This window comes from Anas acuta, chromosome 10, assembly GCF_963932015.1.
Source record: "Anas acuta chromosome 10, bAnaAcu1.1, whole genome shotgun sequence".
NCBI lineage: Eukaryota > Metazoa > Chordata > Aves > Anseriformes > Anatidae > Anas > Anas acuta.
This window is the reverse complement of record NC_088988.1, coordinates 19,098,568-19,114,574: the sequence shown is the minus strand read 5'-3', so window position 1 is coordinate 19,114,574 and position 16,007 is coordinate 19,098,568. Positions and strand designations below refer to the sequence as shown.

Below are 16,007 nucleotides of genomic sequence, written 5' to 3'. Positions count from 1 at the left end.
CCAAAATCTTATACAATGTTCCTTTTTCTTTAGCATAGCCTGCTGCCCAAGCAGCAAAAAGCCCAAGAATGGTACTCTTTCATGTTAAGGGTTTAGACTTCATAAATTTAAACTGGAAAAGAGTCCCTGCTGAGAGAAGGGAATGTGACAGATGGCGTGAGATATTGCAGTAATCTTACTGACAAAACATTAAGCATGTGACAGAACTTCAAAATAAAGTAATGTTTCCCAGCTGAAGCAAGTTTAATAGGCATTAATGTGGAAGTCAAGCTACCCAGAAAAGGAGTTATCTACACCATTGAAATGTATGTATGCCTTTTTTGTTTCTGTTTTCCTGATGAAGACTTAAAATTTCCACATGGGAAAAAAAAAAAAAAAAGTCAATTTACAAACTATCTTCATAAACTAGAATAAGATTAAGAGGCCTGGAGCATAACTTCAGAGCACTGAAAGAGCAGGTTATTTAAGGTACTGCCATTGGTAGCCATTTTGGATTTGATACAGGCAAATACTTCAAATAATTCATCCATTGAAACAAGTACTGAGAAGTCCATACACTTCTGTTGACAAAGCTGAATTCAGTTTAAAGAAGCAAGTAAATCGGTCACAAAATTTAGTAAATTTTTTTTTTTTCAGTAAGATGTTAATTCTTTATGGATAATAAAATCATCACAGATAGAAACACTTGTGTCATGTATTGATACCAAAATGCTCTTGTCCAGAAAATAGGGACTGAATAAAGGATGATTAGACTGATCCCAGTTCTTCTACAGTCATTTTGTGTGACCTTGGGAAAACCACTGTCCCTCTCTCTCTGTTTATGATTTGCCATTTACCCCTTCACTTCCCCTTTATCAGTCTTGTCTATTTTAAGTACTGAAGTTAGGGATCCAACTGTAATGCAAACAATCAAAACCTCAAAAGAAAGCTGTATGACGAGGAAATGAATGCTTTCTTTGGAAAGAGAAAATAATACAGCAAATGACTGGCATGCTAACAGCTGCATTCAATGGCATTTGCCACAATACCAGTATTTGTTATCTTAAGCAAAACTCGCACTGTAGCACCTCAGGAGGTAAAATACATAAACCTTTATAGAAACCACAAAGCAAAGATCCAGGCACCAAGACTACAAAAAGAACTTCATTTCAGAATTTTTAATTATATTTTAACTCTTATATTTTTGATTTAATACATGTCTGGGGGAGGTTAAAGCTCACAGATACTTTACTTGCACTTTCTCATAGAACTGAGGTGCACATTCTGCTTAGCAACGAGCTGTGCTATGCTTTCAGTGCACTACCACAGCTAAAAGCAAGCCTGTTTTTTAAATGAGAAACACAGTAAGTGGTCGTAAAAGACATCTAACAGCCTAGAAACAGCTTCTTCATGTGACCATCAGCTTTTATTCATATAGCCCTACACTCCAAGGATAAGTAATGGTGATTTTTCTGCATAAATATAAAGAAAATTCTAAATTTCTCCATGATGGATTTCCTGGGGAGAATGTACTAACACTGATGCCCATTATGTGCTACTGATTTTTTGATGGTATGGATTATCTGAGAATACACTTTTAAGAAACAGTACTTCTAAACGATGTGAGTCTTTGGTGATTCGGATCACATACCTGAGAATAACAGAAATAGTACTGAAATGAACTGAAAAATAAAAAACTTAGAAAATGTAATGTCTATAATAAAAGAAAAAAACAACAGCACAGCTGATAGCTTGGTTCCAGAAACCTGATTGTTTAAGTAATATTAACAAGATAATAAAATTGGTTAGTGCTGGTTTTGATCACAGCTAGTTGAGTGCTTTAGGAATGATAAGAATATTCATCAAAATGCAAATACAAAGGACATTTTTCAAAATGAGTAATGATAAACATGAAAAAGAAGCAAGCAGCCAGAAAAAAAAAAGAAGTCGACGGGGTCATTAAGGAGCATGAATACACTAATAGTGACAGATAAGGCTGGTGTTGCTGAAGGCCTGAATAAGTTGTTTGCCTTAACATTCATGAAAGTATTTGGAGCACATCCCTGAGACCTAAATACATTTTCACAGGGGTGAGTGACATGGTGAATGAAATATGAGAGAGATATTTATTATTCCAGAGCTCAAAGAATAGTTCAATAATTGAGACCATTAAAAACTGACATGCTTGAATTCCAGAGAAAGATTTAGCCTAACGTTGGTAAAATAATTCCAAATGATAGTGAAAAATACCAAAATAACAACCAAGAACATAGGGAAAGTGCAGTGTGCCACAAGATGGTATATGGTGGACTGTAGTGCACCTAGAGAAGAGAGGTCATGCACATATCTGCTAGGAAACTGTGACAAAACACGAAGTGTAAATAGCTCAGAACACTGCGGCAGATAATATAATTTAGGTACATCAGGTACAGGAAAAATCTGAAAAGACTAACATGCTTGTTGGAACATTAAAGTAGAAAGTTTAAAAGGATAAAGACAGAGAAGAAATAAATTGCTCCTGGCTTACTCTTTTTGAGTAGAAAAGATGCTGCAACAGCAGAGAAAGAAACTAAAAGAAGAGAGAGTTGAACCTAGACCTACCAGAAACAAAACAGCTGAGCTGCTGGCTACAAGTTTTTACTTGCTAGCATGGAGTACAGGACAACTGCTTGTGCTATTTGTACTCTTTCGAGAAATGTCATAGACTTGACTTCCAATGAATTCGCTTCAGGAAAGTATAGATCATATATCATAATCACAAGATGAATTTTAGGAAAACACTAGATTTTCTATTGAAGAAGAAAATTACTCCTGTTCTTTTTATGAATGAGCAAGGTCATCCAGGAGGAATCATTCACCTGACACTCTTCTGAATCACAGTGCTGAGTTGGATTTGAGTCTCACAGGCTACTTGGCTACTTTTTTTTTTTTTTTTTTTAATAAAATGAAAAAGCCTCCCATGCACATTTCAGCACAAAAGCCACATAGCTCCTTATTCTTTGTACTGATTGCAGCACTTATGTAAGAGAAACATCTGCTAGAGCACAAATTCTGCGGAATAATATTTTGGTTACCATTCTGTGTTGCCATTATGATGTTTTTCCCCTAACCAGATAGCAGTAATAAAATAAAAAAAAAAAAAAAATCAAATCAATTCAAATCAATCTAATGCACTATGATTAAATGTTATCACAATTAAGGAGAAAACTAAGATTGCAAAGACTTCAAGGCTTCTGCAGCATCCATACCCTGTTGTAGGTGCAGAAGAAGGGACTTGAGACAGATGGGGGAAACTGAAACTTTCCACAGACTCTTGGAAAATCAGAAAGATCATATATGACTGACTTTATATGTAGTAAATGTACCTTTTTGTTACCTAATTTTAAGCTACTTTTCATTGCATTGTATGCAGATGACATACCTAAGTGAATTACCATCTCTGGCAGCATCCAGCGGGATGTTCTCAGATGCTCGTTTCTAGCAGGCAAACAGCAGAGTCATACAGAACAGAGAAGGTATGGCTGCTTCAGGTCTGCTGTTGCTGTTAAATCCTTACCCAAATAAAGACTTTGGGTCATTTGGCTACAGGTGTGATTTATTTCAGCTGAGTGCTTATGCAAATCTAACCTACACACAAGAAAGAAAACATCTGTAATCATCATGGCTTCTCATATTTTGTAGGAACTTCAAAGCCTGCAGAGCCTGTCCCGTTTACTTGTCCACAGTTACAAGTATAACAGGGACCACTGGTGGACAACAGCTTTGTGAAGATCTTTCTCTTGCTGTGAACCAGCTGTTTTCAGTAGCTAAATACTTACCAGGAATAAGGTTCAACACAAGTCTGTGATGAATGTAGCTATCGTTCACTTATTTTCAGTCTCTTCTTCCATTAGAACTTACCCTACACATACTCTTTACTAGTTTTCTATTTCAGCAGACATCCTATTTCAGCTAATGACATTTACTCTGTGCAGCATGTTGGTATGGCTTCCACTTCTGTGCAATAACTTGAAAGACCTAACTGTATTTTGATATATAAAGCTGTCTAGCTTGGCAGGATACTGTACTTTTTATGTCCACCCACATTTCCTGATGTTTTCACCTTGAGTTAGAGCATGCCTTTAAAAAAATATTTTTTAATAAATAAGCAAGACACATGTTAGAAGAGGGAAGTAGGACAAATAAAGTACGAGTGCTCATGACATCATCTTTACAGCCTCACACACAAAACATGACCGATGTAGCTCAGAGGAATCGGGAAGTGCCACAGCCGAGCACGCAGGTACGTGATTTACGTGAGAGGAACATGCTGTACCTCCCAATGCCCTGATTTATGTGAGATGTAAATTGTGTGGGGATGCTACACCAGCATGTGGCCTATCTGAAGGAAAAGACAACAAAATATAAAGCCTCTCCCAGAGTGAACTAACAAATTTAAACGAGCCTCCTTTGCCTGTTGCTATAGTTACCAGCTGCAGTAAGTGCGTTTTACAGAAATTTCAGGCAAAAGCTATACAAATTGTTTATGTAATCACATTTTATATGTACACAGATCTCCACCTTAATAAAAAGAAGTCACCGTATCACAGGAGAGACGTGTGCTTTACTGGCTGCATTAGCAGAACAGATGTAATACCTGACTAGTATTAATAAAGCAAGACACTGAATTTTCACTATGAATTTTTAAGTTACAGCACATCATTACTTGCTGGTGTATCTGTTCTGGGATGTGAAATAGAGCATTCTGACCATAGGACTGTCAGTCAAACTCATCCGCCAGCATTAAATTCATTTGTAAAACATGATAAATTTCATTTATCTTAAATGGTAAATATTTTCCAAAATCAAAAATATTATTGTATAATCACAGAGCTTAGGGAAAATAAAAGTCCTTCTAAAGGGCCATCTACAGCCTGAAACCTTAGGAATGTGCTCAGAACATGCAATAATCAGCCAGATATAACTGATCTAGTTCTAGATCCTTCTGCCTACATATAAGAATCAAAATTGGAAAGTTACAGCTATTTGCCTACTGAAATTAAAATGCAGTTTTAACTAACCTCTTTTCAGATTTAAAACATTGCACGTTACCAAAAAAAAAAAAAAAAAAAAAAAACTAATGAGAAGGTTTTTTTAAAGGTTTTTTAAACCTTCAGCTGAAGTATTGAGATATAAAATTTAGAATAGAGAAAAAAGATTTAGAATAGAGAAAAAAGTATACCAGGCTTAGCTTTATTTACAGCAATGGATTTAGTAAAAAGTTAGATAAAACACTCTCCAAAACAGCTTTTGGGGCAGCTCACACTCCAGTTTTAATTTTCTGCACATCCAGGGTTGTAACTTTGTTATGTTGTTGGGTTTGGGCTTGTTTTGTTCTTACCACTTGCTGACACATTTTCCAGGTAAGCATCTCACTGATTGTTAATAATCTCATCATCTCTCATTTAATTGCTTGTATTTCTTTTTTAAAGAAATTAAACTAGTACACAGGTCAAAAGGTTGTCTTGCTGCTCTGGTTAGCAAGAGCATGAACCATCACAGTCCTGTGAAGGACTCAAGAAGTCCTGTCTCTGAAGAAGTTCATCATCTCCCTAACCAAACCATACCCAACTTCCATTGATAAACAAAAGAGCATTCATTGATTATGTCTATAGCTAAGGAGACAAAGCAGCCTGCTTTCTGCTGATTAATTTTTTTCCCTAAGTGCTTGTTAGTCTGGTCTGACTGTTTTGTCTATCTCTTTAGTGAGGTACTATGGGAATTCTGTTAAAATCTATTTTTTCCTATTCCATTTGAAAACACCAATTCTTTTCCCTAATTATGACCCTAATAGTTAACATTGCCACAAAAAAATAAAAATAAAAACCTGATTTCTACTAAACAACATTGCATTTGTGCCTTCTAAAATAATCTTGGAAGTCTTTTGCCTGGCTTTCTGTTAAAACACCTGGGGTTATTTTTTCTTTATTAGTTATTTGATTAGTTTCCACCCTGAATAAACATTTATATATTTATCTGAGCATAAATATATTCATCATAAATAATATTACCGAGTATAACCCCTTAGGCTATATGAGTTTAAATTGTAGGGGTCATCCTTTTAGAGGGAAAAAGATTAGGTATTTAAGGAAAAATACAGAGAATTTTAGAATAATCTAAGTGTATAGTAATACACTATTCCACAAATGTCACAGAGGGAAAACAAAAGAAATAGATGCTAGTGGCAAAAATCCATTCAGTACATTTCCAATGGACTTTTATTTACTAGAGCTGGAAATGAAAAATTGCAATGTTTTTCATGAAATTTTATATTTCCTAAAAATCATACTAACAAAAATATTTAAACATTTGACACAAACATGATGATGAATGGTTTGAAAGTAACGCTCTTTGAAAGTTTTGTTTCTTTTAGAGGGCAAATACAATTTGTATTTGGTACTACATTCAGAGTATGCCTATGATGGGTCCTACCTGGCTGGCATTTGGGAGATTATTGGACTGTTCTGAACCAGTTTCTCATAAACAGCTTTAGTGCTTTCCACACCCACTAGCACCCTTCTGCTGAAGGAAACTCATCTCTGCCAGTGCAGGAGTGAGAGACATCTTCACTGCATGCTCTTGATCAAGGTCATTTGTGTAAGCCACCCCACCTTATAAAGTGCAGCAGTTGGTAACACCTCTTATTTACAACTAGCACATCATTTCCAGTAACGAAACAAAAGATTTTTAAAGTATATATCCTTCTGTCAGTTCCCCACCCTTCTTCCTCATCCTTACTTGGTATGTGGATGTTTCTAGTACCCTGCTGTTATGGTACTTGGAATGTTGGTCTAGAAATGGATCTGACTTACATATGGAAGAAGAAATTTATGCTATGAAGACAAAGACAACACAATTTAAAATTAAAAAAAAAAAAAAAAAAAAAAATCAACAGCATTTCCCCTACAGTTTTTCTTTAAATGCATCATGTATGGAGGAAATTTTGACAAATGGTATTGGTAGCAACCAATGGCAGATATGTACAGAACAGAATTAACAATATTATACAAAGTCACGTTGAAATAGCATTATTAAAGTAGCAAAACTAAGAGAGTACATTTCCTTGTTATAAGAATGTACATCCTAATTTAAGCTCACTATCCAACCTATAATGCAGTTATATTCTAGGAATTGAAACTCCCTATGAAACATAATGCAAGGTAGATTCTGAGAATGCTTTCCCCGTTAGCTATTTTTGGTATTAGGCTGGGAAGTTGTATTTCACTATAACAAAGGGCCCTTATACAGATTATCGGTCTCATCAAAGTTTCTATCACAGCATTTTATGTACTATAGTACACATTTATCAGAGTGAAAGATAATTTCCTCCATGCCTCTCCTATAATTCCCCCATAATATTTAAGTAATTTCAGACAAGTCTTCCCACTAAAATAGCAATATAGACAACGAAAATTCTGTACACTGCTAACAAAATAATTATTGGTTTGTTCAAATTGCACTCAGTGAAGGAAGACAAATACAAAAGATGTTCAAACTTGAAAACAGGAAAATAACATTCTCAACCAGTAGGATTTAGCTTGCATTAAAATGATGAAATTGATTTGTCATTAGGAGTAAAGATATAAGTATTTCATATACCTAATGGGAAGCAACAAAAGTCAATGTTCATCTGTGCATTTTTTAATTTTTTTAAGCAAATTCTTTATTGATTGGGAAGCAATTGCAATTTAAAAAGTAGAAGAAATTCATTTACTTTACCACTTTACTATTCAGCATACAGCAAGTGTAAGCCTGGTGTAGATGGTCGAAGAGCCAGAATAAAAATTATTATAATAGAATGTCCATGTAAACAGATACGCTGATATAACAACCTAAATCGGATTAATTCAGCTGCTCTCTCTGGATTTAATTATTTTAATTAAAATCATCAAGACTCTACCCATCACAAGAAAATTACCGGCTTGTTTCTTCACATCCAAAGAAGACGCAAAGCTTCACAACTGGGAAGCAATGCATTGCTACAGAATGCAATACTACAGAGAATAACACGGTTGCTTACAAAACCACTCTAAGAATGGAAATGGAACATAAGGCAGACATACTGGAATGGTATGTGCTTGAGGTAGTCATGTGTTGTGCAGTGCGTTTCCCCTTAGTCACATAGCATGAGATAAGTAAGTACTTTAAAGACCAAGAAAAGCAGTTAGACGCAAGTAGAACAAGTGCCTTCAGCAACTCCTGCCATCCCATTTTAAGGTCAAAGACTGTCTGTCTTTCCAAGCAAGATCTAGGCTTGCAGTACCTTATTATTTTTCTGTATGTCTTTATCTTGCTTTTTGTCTGGTATCAATGCACTGGGATCTATAGTTAATACAAGACATGCCTGCCTTGTGATGCCATCTGCCACCAAATCCACCAGACTTTGGATAAATTTTAATGCATCTTTCCTTACAGTTCTGTTTCTAAAATAAGCATTGAAGATTGTCAGCTTCTTATCATGACGTGGAACTCAGAAACAAAAAAAGGAATCATAGAATCATAGAATCATAGAATATCCTGAGTTGGAAGGGACCCTTAAGGATCACCAAGTCCAACTCTTGACACCGCACAGGTCTACCCAAAAGTTCAGACCATGTGACTAAGTGCACAGTCCAATCTCTTCTTAAATTCAGACAGGCTCGGTGCAGTGACCACTTCCCTGGGGAGCCTGTTCCAGTGTGCAACCACCCTCTCTGTGAAGAACCCCCTCCTGATGTCAAGCCTAAATTTCCCCTGCCTCAGCTTAACCCCGTTCCCGCGGGTCCTGTCGCTGGTGTTAATGGAGAAAAGGTCTCCTGCCTCTCGACACCCCCTTACGAGGAAGTTGTAGACTGCGATGAGGTCTCCCCTCAGCCTCCTCTTCTCCAGGCTGAACAGGCCCAGTGCCCTCAGCCGTTCCTCGTACGTCTTCCCCTCCAGGCCTTTCACCGTCTTCGTAGCCCTCCTCTGGACACTCTCCAACAGTTTCATGTCCTTTTTATACTGTGGTGCCCAGAACTGCACACAGTACTCGAGGTGAGGCCGCACCAGCGCAGAGTAGTGCGGGACAATCACCTCCCTTGACCTACTAGCGATGCCGTGCTTGATGCACCCCAGGACACGGTTGGCCCTCCTGGCTGCCAGGGCACACTGCTGGCTCATATTCAACTTGCTGTCTACCACGACCCCCAGATCCCTCTCTTCTAGGCTGCTCTCCAGCGTCTCATTGCCCAGTCTGTACGTGCAGCCAGGGTTTCCCCGTCCCAGGTGCAGGACCCGGCATTTGCTCTTATTGAACTTCATGCGGTTGGCGATCGCCCAGCTCTCCAACCTATCCAGATCCCTCTGCAAGGCCTTTCCACCCTCAACAGAGTCCACAACTCCTCCAAGTTTGGTGTCATCAGCAAACTTGCTCAAAATACCTTCTATTCCTACATCCAGATCGTTTATAAAAATATTGAAAAGTACCAGCCCTAAAATGGAGCCTTGAGGGACCCCACTGGTGACCGCCCGCCAGCCTGACACAGCCCCATTCACCATAACCCTTTGGGCCCTGCCCGTTAGCCAATTGCTCACCCATCGTATGATGTTTTTATTGAGCTGTATGGTGGACATTTTGTCCAGTAGGATCCTATGGGAAACCGTGTCAAAAGCCTTGCTGAAGTCCAAAAAAATCACATCAGCTGGTTTCCCTTGGTCCACCATACGGGTGATCTTATCATAAAAGGAAATCAGGTCAGTTAGGCAGGACCTACCCTTCACAAACCCATGCTGGCTGGGACCAATGACTGCTTTGTACCCCAGGTGCGCCTCAATAAGTTCGAGAACCATCTTCTCCATGATTTTACCAGGCACTGACGTGAGACTGACAGGCCTGTAATTGCTAGGGTCTTCTTTCTGACCCTTCTTGAAAATTGGCACAACATTGCCAGCTTCCAGTCTACCGGGAAAAAAAGGAAGGGTTGGTGGGTTTTGGTTTGTTTGTTGTTTTTTGTTCTTTTGTTTACATGAACTTCACATGGCATGAAGTTAAATGCTCAGAGTAAACAAGTGAAGAAGAATTGAGGACCCAGTCTTCCAGTTGAAGCATAGAGAAATGTACTTTAAAAAGAAGGATGGCTTCCTCTTAAATTCAAAAGAATTTTCACATATTCGCAGTTAGTTTACGTAGTTCATTATTTAGTAGAGCAGCTTTAATCATCTTTGGATGCATTCCCAAGCTGACTTCTTGTAGGAAAATACAGATGTATCCATAATGCAGACTCTCTCTTTCAGTACTCTTTGGCTATTCCTACCCTGAACACAACTGGCTTTATTTCTGCTGTAAAATAGCTGTAAGGAATAGATGTGTGTAATTTCCATTGCTGGTGGTGAATGTCGGCTTGGATCTGCTTTGTTCAGTTTTTTTGTTTGCTTTCTTTAATATACAATTAAACTCTGCCTTGACTCATTTATGCATCTCTTATGAAACTAAAAACTGATGAAGTAAGAAAGCAAACAACATCACAGGTAAGACAGATTACATTTCCTTCAGAATTTTCCCTTGGGCACACTTACAATTACTCAGCTCATTACAAGTGAATACAGTAAATTAGATTTAGTTTTCTGACCCACGTGGCACAAGCTGTAGTTTCACTTACGAGAGTGCTGCCAGGCCTGCAAACATCATCTGCTTCTGAGAAAGTAAGCAGTGCTGGCTGGTTTCATCTCACACATGAAAAAATAAAATCCTTTTTACCATTTGCACCATATTAGAATGGCCTTAAAGAAAAATAGGAGTGTGCTTTAGAGAGGAAATTTGAAGAGAAAATAACAACAATGTCAGCCTGCAGAAGAAAGAGATTCACATGAAAACCTACACGGGGAAGAGATGAAAGCAGAGTGCAGAACTGGCCATTACTCAAGGACCTTGAAGAGCTGGAAGGCACAGCAGTGAGGTGACAGAAAGGAGACAGGAATTCATTTGTTCAAGGAAATATCACAGGACAGCCTGAGCTAAGTTTATTTTCTAATTGCACAGCATGAAAATACTGTCTGTGTCAGTCACGTGGCTCAGAGAGCAGGTAGGGCAAAACTGTGTTTGTGAAAGAGGAAAACTATCACCAAGAGGTGTAGTGGTTTTTAGTTTTGTTTGTTTATTGGTTTTTAGCTTGGGTTGGGCTTTTTTTTCCTTTGTTTTGCTTCTTACATATCTTTTTCTTAGAAAAAACATGGGGAAAAAAAAAAAAAAAAACAGAAAGGAAGCATGGAATATATTTGTGCAAACATGATCTTCTGTTTCTTCAATGCCATCTGACATGGTGGTGGCCAATGGTCACTCCCTTTAATGCATCAATCTGACTCGGGGACTGGGAAGGCTGCTTCCATAATGGTTTCAGCTCACTATTTTATCAACATCTGAAAACTGGCAAGAAAACTACAGGAAAAGGGCAAAATAAGTGAATAAAGTGGAGAAATAATTAAGAAAATAAACATGGAACATGCTTCAAAGACAGAGGAAACTAGTGGTTAGGATTACAGCTTGTGCGAATATTTGCTAAGTAACACACTGGATTGAAGATTAATGTGCTGAGGTACAAGAGTTGGAAACGGTTGTAAGGGGAGAAGTTTCTGATGTACACAGTCTGTGCAAAATGTTCTTATGTTTTCTTGAGGAAATTGTATGCAAGAAATAAACTGTCAAAATCTCCAGAACTGTTGCAGGGTGGAATCTATGGGCTGAGGAGAGAACAGTTTCAAATGTTCAGTTGTTAACTGGGTAGTCTAAACCATCAATTTAAACTCTCTTGGTATTTAAAATAGAAATTAAACACTACAGGACTCTGTACAGCAAGTAACCCTCTATGGAATGTACATGTATATGATCAGTTCAGATGTGTTCCTTGTGTAAGGGGAGCCGAGCTTCCTTCCCTTCTCTTAAACATTAAACCTTGTCCTGGTGAAATGATCATTCCTCTTCACCTCCTCCAGAGATGTTCAGCAGCAGGTGACTGCCATGGGACATGACCACAGCACCAGCTCCCCTCATCAGTAACCAGCTGGATATGCCAAGCCTGGCCAGATCCAGTGCACATGGTCCACTGCCTGGGAGAGCTGAGCCATTTCCTTTGATAACCGCCTGAAGGGAAATTTCCTTAGGAGCATTTATGTGCTGTGGACTAAGATTTCTTTAATCATAGTTGTATACATACATAATCCTATTTGGATACAGCTGATTATGGACATGAATAGCAGTGTCACTTTCTGCACAGAGGGCAGCTTAAACATATTTTGGCATCTTACAGAAGTAGAGTAGCCTGTGATATATCTACTCCCTTCAGTCCTGAGTCAAATCTTACCTATATTTAATCTATCTTTAAGGGCTTTCACTTGCTAGATCATATGCAGGTGTTGCACCAATCCCAACTGTGCTGCAGGGTGAAGAGTGCAGCAGGAGATCCAGACTGGAGGCTGTTTGGACTGTTGTTCCTTCCAGTGCTGCCATCTCTAACCTCAGCGGGGGAAACTGAGACATCATAATACCCTGCCACTTAACATGGCAACATTAGTCACAGCTATTTACCCCCCCGGAGAAATAAATTGGGTGGAAGGACAGTACAGGGTCAGATACTCTGCAGAGTACCTTCTGTTTCAGAATATCAAAAAAGGGTTTTGGAAAGCTTTAGAAGCACTGAGCATTAGCCCACTTCAGTTCAGATAGAAGGTAATCTGCCAGCCAAAGACAAACTTGAACCTGTGGTATTTCTCTCCCAAGCTGCAATGAGCTGTGGGCGTTACCAGGGAATAGCACTTCCTTTAAAAATAGCCCCATGGGGAGACTCAGAGGGTCAAGAATGTGCTAATGTGATAAATACCTGTGACAAACATGCTTCACTCCATTAAACAAGCACACCAAACCTGGAGAAGCGTTTGAACAGAAGTGCTTATTTTGAAGTAAGCTTTTGAAGGGAAGATCTGAAAGACTTTGAGAACTCTCAGTAAAGTGGTACTTGTGTTCTATCGCTGCTTTTAAGTTTTATTTGTCTGCTGACAGATTAAGGCCTACTAGAGTTGGTTAAAATGGCCTGGTCATTTACCAAAAATCACACAAATGCATCACACAGTGTGACACAAGTACTGTGGTCAGCAGATGATGAAACCTGCCTGTGGAGCCCCACAGGGCAGTAGTCAATCACAAGAGTCAGTCCAAAGCAGCTAGAAACAACACAACTAAGAAGCTGAAAGTAGTTTTAACGCTTTGTTGATATTTCTGTGTAATCCACAGCCTCACATGTAAAAATGAGGAAAGAGCAACTACTTGTGCTAGACAGCAGACAGCTACTGAAACTGGATAGTTGGTTCACCCAGTAAAGTGAGAAATCTGCTTATCCAGGACATAAGGAGGAACTCTGAGTTGAGGAGCTTTGCACTGCTGAGCAATGAGAAGTCCAACACCACCAGCCTGTTCCCTGCACACAACCTGGAAAAGCACCTTTTTGAGTTTCCCCAAGATCTCACCTGTTACATATCTCAGGGATGCGAGCTTAGTCTCCCAGAGGTATTTGCAATATTACAAGTATTTGGACAGCGGTGCTAGGAGCAGCATTGAAATGGTACCTGCTCAACACACACACTGACTTCCTTCTCCTTCATTTCTCTTTCCACCCCCAGGGGACCAATACAGTGGTTGGTTACATACTACCCAACCCCCGACCTATCAAAATTGCTAACCTTCTCCATTTTACTTTCTTTCATCCTTTCTTTTTAATAAACTTAAAAACCAACAGGTGTCATCTAGAGCAGACTGCTCAGTCAAGGATATATTTTTAAATGAATTAGGTCAATACAATAAAATTCTGTAATTGTGTTATAGTTGCAGGTTCAGCCAAAGCTTTTGGCTTTCTATTACAAAAATCCCAAATTGTGATAGTTGTTGTACTCTGAATAAGATTTTTAATGAAAGAGGAAGATTGAAGGTTGGACCCAATGACCTTTCGAGGTCCCTTCCAACCCCTTCAACTCCGTGGAGTCAAAGGGGTACTATTAAAAGCACGCTTTCAAGCCACATTGAACTAAGATGCCTACACAAAATATTTTTTGCAGATCTTGCCTTAGCAGATGCAGGTGTACTACTTTCAATGGCAACAATTACACCTGTTTACAGTGTCATTTTTACATCTACCCACAGAGCACATCTGTAGCTTTAAAACTGCTAGCTCACATACGAATGTGAACTAACAGGACCAACACAGGGCACCAGCTATTAAAGCAGTTGGTTGCTCAGCTGCTGCAGCTACCCTGGCTATAGGTACACTGGAAAGTAAGACTAAACTCCACCAGGCAAGTCACCAGAAGCTGTAATAGCAGATTTGATCACCCTCAGTCATCTGCTAAGGAAACCTTCTTACATCCAGGCTGTCACCAACTGCTGCTTATAGAGAGTGGAACTCACAAGGGATCATCCAGGCAGACCATTTATTACACCAGCTCCTCAGCCCTTAGCTCAGACTTTCAAGGTTTTGTAAGTCTTTGCAACAAGTGCAGTCTATAAAATTCCTTCTCACATCACTACACTCACAGCTAACTAGAAACAAAGATAGGATGGGATGTGCTGCTGGTTTCTAGACGCAGAAGACACATAATTACTGACTGGTACAAGAATAGGCTCAGCTAACTCCTGCCCTCCTTACCTTCCTTGGTGTTGATCAATACCTTTATTACTTGTATAACTCTTGATCCTCCCTTAACTAGGTTAGATATCACTCTAAAAAGTTGACTTCCAAATAAAGCAAAAAGTTTTTAAGAATCCATAATCCACCCTTAAAAACAAGGCAGATCATTTAGAAAATAGATGGATAACCCAGAACGCTCACATCAAAAATAATATGTCAAAATACAGATCTTTCAACTCCACTTACTGCCACCATCATATTAACAAATGATTTATATTACCATTTTTTATTTGTTTGTTTGTTCTAAAGCAGTTTTAAAACAAAGATGTTGAAAATTCCTCCTTCTCAGAAATTCTGAAAATTATGCTTTCATTTTATCAGTAAACAGACAAAAAGAAGAGCCCCGCATCACACTGTTTCAAATTGCACCATGCAGAAATCATGTCTGGCCTATAAAAGATGAACCTACCAGTTTCAGATCAGTTTCCATTTTAATCCCCAGTGTTTGTATGTTTCCAACAGATTTTATGCTTGCAGGGAAAAAAAAGACACTACACATCAGTAAATGAGGCAAAATGTTGCCTTAAAAAGCTTCCAGCCAGCTGACAAAATTCCTTGGCACCGGAAGAAAAAAAAAATCTGACATAACAACATAGTGCTGCTAACAAGCCTGTTGCAATGTAGAATTATCATTTTGACAACATATATAGACATCATTATTTATTTCCATATAAAAAAGGCTAGACTTATTTCAGCTCTCCCTTACCTTGCAATAAGAAACAGGCACCTTGCAGCATTGATTGCTCCTCTAATCAAGTCACATCAGGAGAAGTTATGCAGAAACTTTTTTTTTTTGAGTTATTTTCATTAAGCTCTGTGTGTGTGTGTGTGTGTAGCATTTTTCCAGATCTAGGATGTAGATTTGGAATAACTGCAAATTCCAAAGGGAGGAAAAAAAAGTCCTAGTACTGTCAGGCTTTGTTTCTGTTTGCAAATCAAATGAATAACCTGGACAACTATAAGCCTGCCAGCCTTACAGCAAGCATTGAAGTAACAATGATATGGGCCTCATAATTAAATGAAATACCAATACAACATGATTTGTGGAATATAAATCTCATCATTACAACTTTGAGAACACAAGATTTCTTGATTAAAGTGTTGTAGCATCTGTATAGTACAATTATACAGCTATAAGAACTGAGCAACACATCTTAGTATCTCAGATCTGTATGGAAGTAGCCATTGGTAGGTTTTAAAATTGGAAAGGAAGTGAAGTGATTTTACCTATGTGATCCTGCTAAAAAAACCTGAATCCTTGGCTTTGTGCTGCTCAGCAACAATAAAGAGACAGGAAAA

The 16,007-nt window shown here is 38.5% G+C and overlaps 1 long non-coding RNA gene across 13 annotated transcripts in view; it reads right to left on the bottom strand.

Moving 5' to 3' along the window:
• Window positions 1-3,528, bottom strand: part of LOC137861858 (uncharacterized) — a 535,363-nt gene extending 531,835 nt beyond the window's left edge. For all 13 annotated transcript variants that reach the window (XR_011099892.1, XR_011099897.1, XR_011099895.1 and 10 more), the window contains exon 1: window positions 3,401-3,528. This is a non-coding gene — a long non-coding RNA (uncharacterized lncRNA). The remainder of the gene's footprint in view (window positions 1-3,400) is intronic.
• Between the last annotated feature and the right edge of the window lie 12,479 nt (window positions 3,529-16,007).